We start from the raw sequence: 9872 nt of genomic DNA on the forward strand, positions 1-9872 counted from the left end.
CCTCCCTCTGTCTCTCTCTTCGTCTCGGTCTAAGCCTCTTCCACTGTTTATCTCACCCTCTTCCCCTTAGCTATCTTTCTCCCTCCCTCTGTCTCTCTCTTCGTCTCGGTCTAAGCCTCTTCCACTGTTTATCTCACCCTCTTCCCCTTAGCTATCTTTCTCCCTCCCTCTGTCTCTCTCTTCGTCTCGGTCTAAGCCTCTTCCACTGTTTATCTCACCCTCTTCCCCTTAGCTATCTTTCTCCCTCCCTCTGTCTCTCTCTTCGTCTCGGTCTAAGCCTCTTCCACTGTTTATCTCACCCTCTTCCCCTTAGCTATCTTTCTCCCTCCCTCTGTCTCTCTCTTCGTCTTGGTCTAAGCCTCTTCCACTGTTTATCTCACCCTCTTCCCCTTAGCTATCTTTCTCCCTCCCTCTGTCTCTCTCTTCGTCTCGGTCTAAGCCTCTTCCACTGTTTATCTCACCCTCTTCCCCTTAGCTATCTTTCTCCCTCCCTCTGTCTCTCTCTTCGTCTCGGTCTAAGCCTCTTCCACTGTTTATCTCACCCTCTTCCCCTTAGCTATCTTTCTCCCTCCCTCTGTCTCTCTCTTCGTCTCGGTCTAAGCCTCTTCCACTGTTTATCTCACCCTCTTCCCCTTAGCTATCTTTCTCCCTCCCTCTGTCTCTCTCTTTGTCTCGGTCTAAGCCTCTTCCACTGTTTATCTCACCCTCTTCCCCTTAGCTATCTTTCTCCCTCCCTCTGTCTCTCTCTTCGTCTCGGTCTAAGCCTCTTCCACTGTTTATCTCACCCTCTTCCCCTTAGCTATCTTTCTCCCTCCCTCTGTCTCTCTCTTCGTCTCGGTCTAAGCCTCTTCCACTGTTTATCTCACCCTCTTCCCCTTAGCTATCTTTCTCCCTCCCTCTGTCTCTCTCTTCGTCTCGGTCTAAGCCTCTTCCACTGTTTATCTCACCCTCTTCCCCTTAGCTATCTTTCTCCCTCCCTCTGTCTCTCTCTTCGTCTCTCTCCCACTCCTTTTAATTTTCTCTCTGTAAGCGTTCCTCTTTGTGTCCTCTCAGCAACCTCAGAGCCCCGCATACATCATACAGGCATCTTTACTATTCCAAAAGGACTCCCTAAAATGTTGGGCTGGCACAGTCCACCCGCCGCTCGCTGCTTTATCTCTCTATTTATCCTGGAGAAGGACAGCAATAATAAAAACATAACAGGCTTGATTTAAATGGCAGTAAAGTATCCATCAATGTTTATTTTTCTCTATAATGATTCTTGATTCAAGGCTCCATAAAACTCCTTAGGAGCATTTCTGTAGATTTCCTACATGATTCACAGGTATTGTAATATTGTAAAGTGTTCATACATCTAGAGTAAGAATGTATACTTGTCTACACCCTTGTGTCTCTATAGTACTGTATTAAATATCAAAGTTGGAGCTGGTTTAATGGATAATAAACTGTCTTGTAGTTTAGTTGAAATCGATAGTAGAATATATTGTACATTTCTGAAGGCTCTGGAAGGTTTGTTCTGCAGTAGACTAGTTTGCTTGTGTTGATGTCCAGGAATGGCATTACTTTAAACTATTCTGCACTTCAAATCATTGTAACCCAGTGTGCTATTAATTTGTCCATTTGGCAATGTAAATAATATGATATTTAGAATATGTACGATTTAGCACTGCAACCTTCTAAATATGAAAGCAGCTTATTTTATTTATTCAGCATGTTTCATCAAGTAAGTTATTGATCGAAATGGCTGACAAGAAGAATGTAAAGATAAATCCACAAGGCCTCAAACTCTCAAGAATTCACATATTTTTTTAAAAGGTTAAAGACAATTGATAATTCACAAGTTATCATTCTCTTTTTTTGGCTGAGCTTTTGAGATAGACTCCCAGTATGGGTCACTGTGAATGTTAATTGTATGTTAGAGATGGTTTCATTACAGACAGTCCATTAATATCTCATTCAGAAACTAATCAGGCTTCCCAATAATGACCAACCTGCGACTCTGTGACAGCAACCATCCTTCTGCAGATGATGATTAAATTGCCCATGATGTTGTGCTCTCACACTGAATAGGGGAGGGAGAGGATGCGTTAATCATTATAACCAAATTGTTCAGAAGAACAGAAGAATGCACCGTGTCTAATGTGAGTTCCTGCTGTGCTTTGTTCATAGAGTTCAACTCACATTTGTCTACCATTTTATCATCCAATAAACTATTTGAATCGAGTGTTCTTTTTTTAAACTTTCAGGATGTTATTTTTCTTCTTCTAATTACAAAACAATACAACTCCAGACCCACTGTCAGAACATTCTAAACTCAGCTGTTCCTAATTTACTTTATGAACGTCAACGTTCCTTATGCAGGAGGTTCTGTGCAGCGTCGTCTCATGAGAGCCCCTGTGGCGGTGGAGCGGCTCAGCCCTCAGACGGTTTGTTTGTCTTGCTTGCCTTATGTTTGTGGTTAGGATTTAATGGATTATCAGACAGCAATGTGTGCCTTTTCTCTTGTCTCAGCAACATTACATGAACTCTCCAGTGACATGGCAATGTCAGTGCTGATAAGCAAGCACACACACACACACACACACACACACACACACACACACACACACACACACACACACACACACACACACACACACACACACACACACACACACACACACACACACACACAGCATAGAATGATTGGTAACAGAAACATTTATTCGGGAAAAGGTTAATAGACTATGGGGATTATATGTTTATGATGTATTCTGCTGTGTTTCTATTTCAGTGATAGTTTACAGAGAGGCTTATTATCAATTCAATGCTTGTAGTTTACCGTACAAACCAAGGGTTGGAACCAACAAGGATTCTTCAAAGAGTTCTCCTATCGGGACAGGCGAATAACCCTTTTAGGTTCCAGATAGCACCTTATTTTTAGAGACACACTTTGTGACTTCTTACAGCTAAGGTAGCTTCCAACCTCTGGCCTCGTCCCCAATCCCCGAGCTGACGAGGTATAATTCTGTCGTTCTGTCCCTGAACAAGGCAGTTAACCCACTGTTCGTAGGTCATCGTTGAAAATAAGAATTTGTTCTTAACTGACTTGCCTAGTTAAATAAAAGGTTAAATAAAAACATGTCTATTGTCCTGCTGCAGAGCGCACTTCCCCAGGCAGATTGCTAAAGAGTGACTTTGAAATTGGACGTCTATCCATGTCCTCTATCCATGTCCAGAAAAATGCCTTCAAAACCGGGCAATAGTGAGCACTATTACCATCAAGTAGGCTTTGGTTTTGCTAGGGTATTGTGGACGGGGGTGGTAGATGGGCATAATCCCATGTTTCTGTATCAGAAGGTTGCATGATTCTGCATAGCAAGGTTGCATAACCCCATGATTCTGCATAGCAAGGTTGCGTAATACCATGATTCTGCATAGCAAGGTTGCGTAATCCCATGATTCTGCATAGCAAGGTTGCGTAATCCCATGATTCTGCATAGCAAGGATGCATAATCCCATGATTCTGCATAGCAAGGTTGCATAACCCCATGATTCTGCATAGCAAGGATGCATAATCCCATGATTCTGCATAGCAAGGTTGCATAACCCCATGATTCTGCATAGCAAGGTTGCATAACCCCATGATTCTGCATAGCAAGGTTGCATAACCCCATGATTCTGCATAGCAAGGTTGCATAACCCCATGATTCTGTATCAGAAGGTTGAGTGTTTGATCCCAGTGGTGGACACTTGTTATTTTACTTTCTTTTTTTTACCCTATCCCAAACCATAACCCTTACCTTAACCATTTGGAATGAGTGCCTAAACTTCATGTTTTAACCCTATCTAAAGCCTTAACTCTGAACCTTCTAAATTTGAAGTTTGGAGAAATGGATCTATACTAAGCAGGAATAGTCAATGCAAGATGTGAAAAACACTTCAAAATTTGACGTTCAGAGCAACTTTGAAACTTTATGTTTTGATGGATGTAGATACACGTCTAATTCTGCAGTGAGACTGCGTGATAACTTCACACCTATTGGTTAGTGACCAGGTTGCCGGGCAACAGAGTCAGCTGACCTGGTCAGCCAATCTGTGGCCTAGGCTGGGGTTGGAGACCCCCACCCAGTTTCCAGGAGCCCAGGTTGACCACAGCTCTATAAACTCCTGGCCTCCACACTAACTAACCAACCGGACACCTCCCCACACGGGCAAGCCGCTCTTTGGGCTTCCTGATGGTGTCTGTTACATGTTATCATCCTTGCCCCCATAGCCCCTGCTATCTATTAGCCTTGCTAGCTGCTAACTGTTACCCTTTACAATGTTAATTAGGCAAGCCCATAACCTGAGGCTTGCTAGCCTAGCAGGTTAGCTTCTCCTGCATATTTTGTGTGCAATGCTAGTTGCTAATTATATACTGTTACATTCTATGCTATGCTAGCCCCCTTTTACGGTATATTATAACTACTGCTAGTTACTGTAGCCTGTTAGCATACACTACTTTTTTGTAGTATGCTAGCTTACTAGCCTTTGTATTACTTTATGCCTATTCACAGCCAATACCATTAGCATGCAAGCATAGCGAATTCTACTATAGCCATTTCTATTGGGTGCTAGCCCATTGCTATTACATTGCAGCTGCTGCATGTAGCTAGCTATTGCCATTCCTATTGTACAGCCTTACATTGCTATTACTCTGGTGCGATATATATTCACTGTTTCTTTTGTGCTAGAGAAAATCACCATCACTATTACTTTCACATATTCAAATAATCTTCCTGCTTCCTGTGTGTGTGTCTGTTTCCTGTGTGTGTCTCTTTCCTGTGTGGCAATAAAGTGTGGATTGTACTTCTGTCTCCTATTGGTATTTTCTGTCCTCTAATTGGGACCCCGGGACAATTGTACCTCTCATTTAAACCGGAGCCTCTTTCGTGAGCATGTACTTTTGTGAGCATGTACATGTGGTGCGTGGGTATGTGTGTGTATGTGTGTGTGTCAGATATCAGGGTGTCAGATATCAGTACCTGGGATAGACAGGGGGGTCTAGAAGAGAAGGGAACACGATGTTCACATCACACATCTCAGGAATAATTCATTGAATTTTCTTCCATGTCAGCTCGTTGTCTGGCTGACTATTTCTCTAATTTGGTTTCCATTCGGTTTTCTGAGAAGATGAGAGGCAGAGCTGTCCTGATAGAAATAACTAACTCAACATCTGTGTCTCAAATAGCACCATTCCCTATACAGTGCACTGTATTTGACCATGGCTCGTAGATTAGGGTTCCATTTGAGAAATCCCGAGCTCCTCTCCCCTCTCTAAAGTCACAAAAAGCGAAGGAAAATCAATCTTGACCAGATTCCTTTCGATCTCTCCCCTTTTCCGTCTTTCAAACCACCACCTCCTTTTGTTGTAGCCAATGAATGGTGGCCATGTATTATACATCATTAAGCTGCTTTCATCTCAGTACTCTGAGATGTGTCCCGTTTTCCCTTTGAAAATGATTGGCATGTTGAGGAGGAACAAGCTGTCTACCGGATGAAAGACAGAAAGGAGGGATAGTGCGTGAGGTTGTGTGTGTATGTGGGGATGTAAGGTGTGTGTGCTTTTGTGTGTACTTGTATACACACACAAGCATAAAAGCATGCAAACATACACACGTGTGCTAGCCTGTGTGTGTGTGAGAGTTGTAATGGAGGATGATGCCCTCTGTTCTGTGCTACAGTACCCAGCAGAGTAGCAGGCCAACAGGTGGTCCATGGTGGTGTAGCCCTTAGGAAATCAACCAGCCAGGAGTTATTTCAGGGCCTTGATTTCTCCCCACCACCGATCCATCAGTCAGGGGCTGAGGAATGAATGGGACAGAGCGAATGTTTCGATTATTAGTCTGGCATCCTGGCATCCTGCAGCTCAATAAGCACGAGGCTGGTGAAAAATGAGTCTTATGTTACGGATATTCAACCTGTTCTTAAATAATATATTTTTTTTAAATATGAAAAAAACATTACTGTATGCAGGGGAGAACTAAAACAGTATGCAGGCGCCCTAAACTGCAGCCTATTCTCTATATAGTGCACTTCTTTTTACGTGTTGAGGAATAATCAGAATTGGTGGGTAATGACAGTCCATAGGGCTCTCGTTAAAAGTAGTGCACTGTATAGGGAACAGGGGCTCATTTGGGACACATCCCAGGTGTAGTCTACCTATGAATATTGCCTAGTCAATAGGAGGAGAGATAAAAAGAAAAGAAGAGAAAGCTAGCTAATTAATTTTTTTCTTCTTGCACCAGCACCTCCAGCTAGGGACTACTGTATAGTGTTTGGTGATTACTTCAAATAGAATATAATTGTTTATTTCTTTCCTGCCTGATGACTTCAGAGGGACTGTGGACTTAAAATTTCATAAGATGGAAGGAAGAAAAGAGGGACAGATGTATTGTGGGAGGAAGCGCAGAGAAAGAACCACACCATCATCATCATCATCATCATCAAGTCAAACAACGTTCATAATCAAACCTTAGGTACCCTAATACGTAAATAAATGATCAATTTTAAGACGGAGAATCGTTATTGTCTTTACCGGAGAAAAATACCAAAGAACGCGCTCTCTTCCACACGTTTGGAAACACTACAGCCAAAATGGGAGCCACCTAGAAAAACGACAATTTCTGGCTCATTTTTCCCAAAACCAGCCTAAAACTCTTTTTAAAGACTGTTGACATCTAGTGGAAGCTCTAGGAACTGCAACCTGGGAGGACTTCGACTTATAATAAAAGTGATAGCCATTGAAAATAGTGGTAAACTGAATTTTTGTTCGTCTTTGGGATGGTTTGTCCTTGGGGTTTCGCCTGCCACATCAGTTCTGTTCTACTCACAGACATTATTTTAACAGTTTTAGAAAGTGTAGAGTGTTTTCTATCCAAAGCTACCAATTATATGCATATCTAGCTTCTGGGCCTGATTCACAGGCAGTTTATTTTGGGCACGCTTTTCATCCAGACGTCAAAATACTGCCCCCTATCCCAAACAAGTTAAGGCAAAAACTAAAGTAGGGGGGATGGATGGGTTGGTGTATAAGGCATAATGTCTAGCAACCCAAAGGTTGCGAGTTCGAATCTCATCATATACTTTTGCATTTTATCATATTAGCAAGTTTTCAACTACTTAGCATGTTAGCTAACCTTTACCACCTAGCTATAATCCTTAACATGTCATACCTTTTGAAAATGTGTAACATATAGTACGTTTTGCAAATTCGTAACATACAATATGAATTAGAATTGGTAACATATCATTTCAAATGGGAGATGGACACCCATGAATACAATATGAAACATAACATATCATACTAAATAAAGTGTCTCGGATTTACATACGGAATAATACAAAATTCTGTGAGACCAGGTTGCACTGAGGGACTGTGGATTTATAACTTCATAAGATGTGTTGTGGGGGAAACGAGCAGAGAGAAAGAAAGAGAACAGTTCCACATCATCATCATCGTCATTGCATTCTTATTATACCTCTCCATCTCTAAACAGGAAATGAATAATTACTAGTTTTATTTCAGGATGATGAGTCAGTGTAGAGATAGATACGGCACAGTGCCTCCGCTCCTTTCCACTCCTTCTTCCTAACCCCAGGCACAATGGTAGAACGCAGCATATAAAAGCCAGCTGAATAGCAGACAAGTCTAAAACATCTTCATTGATTTCTCCTTGTGTGTGTGTGTGTGTGTGTGTGTGTGTGTGTGTGTGTGTGTGTGTGTGTGTGTGTGTGTGTGTGTGTGTGTGTGTGTGTGTGTGTGTGTGTGTGTGTGTGGGCTTTGAGAGATGCGGCGGGCGGGCAGTGTGTGATCCACAAGAAAAGGATGTCCTCTCGCTTCTCTGTTGCGTTCCGTCCACCCACTCCCATGGCCGAGCTGAAACCATGATTCATACCGCTAAGCCCACACACTTCAAACATAGCAAATATAGATAGAGGTGAGCGTTGCCCTGGATAGAATCTATTCTGGTTGAGGAAAGGAGGTAGTACCACAGCTTGACAGCAGAGGGCAGTAGTGACCTTTACTCTCACAAATACCATCCCATTCCATCCGCTAGTCCTCCAGCGAGAAGCTGTTTTAGTCTATGAAAATTCATGGTTACATGCTGACCTATTTTGGTTTATGTTTTTTCTTAAGGGTCGGACCTGCCTCTCAGGGCTGCTGAACAGCATGGTTGGAAACATAGAGCCTTGATAGCATAATCATGGAAGAATACCACAGGCTCATATATATGTCTTCTTTCCTCCTGTCTCAATCAGGGAAGAATGCAGATCTGTTTTACTGTGAGCCACAGGCACATATGCATATGGCTCATATATATGTCTTCATTCCTATTGTATTAATCAGGGAAGAATACCTCATGTTCATATGTATATCTTCTTTCTTCCTGTCTTAATCAGGGAATAATACCACAGGCTCATATGTATATCTTATTTCCCCCTGTCGTGCTTCACATAGAAATTCCACTTTCCCCCCTCCGTCTCTGTCCAGCCAAGAGTTCCATTCCTATAAACCCTCTTGAAGTAACAACACGATATTGACGCTTGATAACAGCACGCAGCAGCCATAAACTGCATAATCCCTACCTTGATATTTAATGGATTATCATAATCTTTTTTCATAAGCACATGCACATACACACACAGACACACACACGTAAGCGACAAGGTCATCACATGAACATGTTTAACTGGTGGCATGTCTACACACATGTTTATATCCTGACAGAGAGAGAGGTATCATCAGAAAGAGTAAGAGACAGAAATAGAGTGAGAGAGAGGGGTATCATCAGAAAGAGAGTGAGAGAGACCGAAAGAGTGAGAGACAGAAATAGAGTGAGAGAGAGGGGTATCATCAGAAAGAGAGAGAGAGAGGGGGAAATAAGAAGAGTGCAGGATCCTTGTCCTCATATCTCTTCACCCCTCCTCTCTCTCTCTCTCTCTCTCTCTCTCTCTCTCTCTCTGAGCTGATGGATTTAAGTCATATTCAAAGGGAAGTCTTTTGACACATGGGACCATGCGTTTCCTTCCTTTTATCGGAGGAAATCAAACTACAGTGCCTCTTATAAATACACATGGCAGAGATGGGTACACACACACATGCCAAAACTCTAATATTTCACCTCCCCTTCTCTCTCACACACTTTTCTGGACGGGGCTCAACCTCAGGGTTTCCATTAGTCAACAGAAAGAAATCCCGTCATCCTCCTCTCTCCTCCCCTGAAACTATTTTGGTCCCACACTGATTGACTGTCTGATAAGCAGTGGGTGAGAACTATCATAACACCTCTGCAGGGTGAGGCTCGCGGTAGGACTGTGTAGACGCCATTTCCTGCTGATTTGGGGCTGTGGAGATAAGCCAGCGGGGACTGCGAGGAGTGTGTGTAGGTGTCTATGTGTGTATGCGTGAGATCGTGCATGTGTGACGTATGTGTGTGTGTGTTTGTATGGCAGGCTGAGACTTCTTCCAGGCTAGGATTACTGTACTGTATCACAGAGAGTGGAGATCATCTGTTCTCTACCCTTGCTGTTCCCGTGCCCTCTACGCCACTCTGTTACCCAACTCTATTATCCTGCTACTCAGACCTGCAAGCACTGGTAAAAATACTGGTACAAATACTGGTAGAGATACTGATAAAAATACTGGTGCAGATACTGGTACAGATACTGGTACAAATACACACAGACACAAACACAATACACACAGACACAAGCGCAGACACAAACACAATACACAAACACAATACACACAGGAACAAAACAATACACACAGACACAAACACAATACACCAGACACAATACACATAGACACAAACACAATACACACAAACGCAATACACACAGACACA

Source organism: Oncorhynchus kisutch, linkage group LG8 (genome assembly GCF_002021735.2).
Source record: "Oncorhynchus kisutch isolate 150728-3 linkage group LG8, Okis_V2, whole genome shotgun sequence".
NCBI lineage: Eukaryota > Metazoa > Chordata > Actinopteri > Salmoniformes > Salmonidae > Oncorhynchus > Oncorhynchus kisutch.